Source organism: Octopus bimaculoides, chromosome 23 (assembly GCF_046866305.1).
Source record: "Octopus bimaculoides isolate indiv1 chromosome 23, ASM4686630v1, whole genome shotgun sequence".
Taxonomy (NCBI): Eukaryota; Metazoa; Mollusca; class Cephalopoda; order Octopoda; family Octopodidae; genus Octopus; species Octopus bimaculoides.
Genome location: NC_142950.1, coordinates 36214329 through 36215623, shown reverse-complemented (window position 1 = coordinate 36215623; position 1295 = coordinate 36214329).

Below are 1295 nucleotides of genomic sequence, written 5' to 3'. Positions count from 1 at the left end.
AATGACTTCTATGAAAACATCATTAAATGTCTTTTCCAGGTGATGCTGGCCAGTTCTGACCGAAACTTATCTAAGTATCTGCTTGTCTCATCTTTTATCATTGACATAGGGATTTAATCTCAGATAATATCCTACTCTTGCTGCCCTTTTTAAATAAATCATAGTGAAGACTTGGATTCACTATGCACTGGGCCAAGAAATTGATAGGTATCTGATGTCGCTAACTCTTCACTTCTACTCAGATTACTGATTGAACTTACTGTCCACAAAATCTACCAAACACATGTAAATCGGTGCAGGTATTAAGAACCTCCTCACGAAGAAGATTTCTTCAAATTTCCACCGCGACATCTCGCTGCGACAAACTCCTCTCCACACAAGTCTGTGGCTGCTAATTTGAATGCCTGGAGGTCACCATGAGTTTAATCTTTCTGTGACACGTTCAGTTCGTATTAAGTACTAAATAAGAACACATTAAATGTATCGTGAGTTCCAACAGCACTAAGCAAGAGAGAGGGGGAGGTGGGAAAGGGGGCGGAGTATGGAGTGAAAGAAAGGTGTCTGATAAAGAATTCCTCTTCCAGGTGGAGTGTGGGTGTATATTCTAAGTTGCCGAGACAACCGGGCTGTTCACATCAATCTGCCCTTGATTGCACTTTAATGGTGCAGACTGTATTCTTTGTTTATTTAGACTAGACAGATGCAAAACGACATTCAACACTTTCACACCACCACCACCACCACTACTACTACTGCTGCTGCTGCTGCTTCCTAAAGGTACCGCTTCATTATACAGCAAGTGCTAGCAAATCTTACATATGTTCTGTCTTAATTGAATGTTACTTACTCGCATACAGCTTTCGCCCATCCATCCGTCCATTTTTCTTTCTTTTTCCATTAATCATCGCTATCATAGTCATCATCATCATCGACACCACTAGCAACACCACCACCACCACCATCATAATCATCATCATCGTCATCATCATCGACACTACTAGCACCACCACCACCACCATCATCATCATCATCATCACTATCACCCCACCACACCTCTTCCTCTCCTCCACTTCTTCCTCTCCTCCACTTCTTCTTCATGATAGATAGATAGATAGATAGATTGTAATCTGCTTCCGTCGCCGCCGGCCACTGCCTGGGACTTGAACTCAATAGACATAAGATTGAATAACCCCCTTGTTCCCATTAGAGATTACATGTCTTCCCTGTGAGTGAGCTGCGTATTGTTAAATGAGTGTGCGATTTAGGGGCTTAGCAAGATTTTCTTTGGCACATTT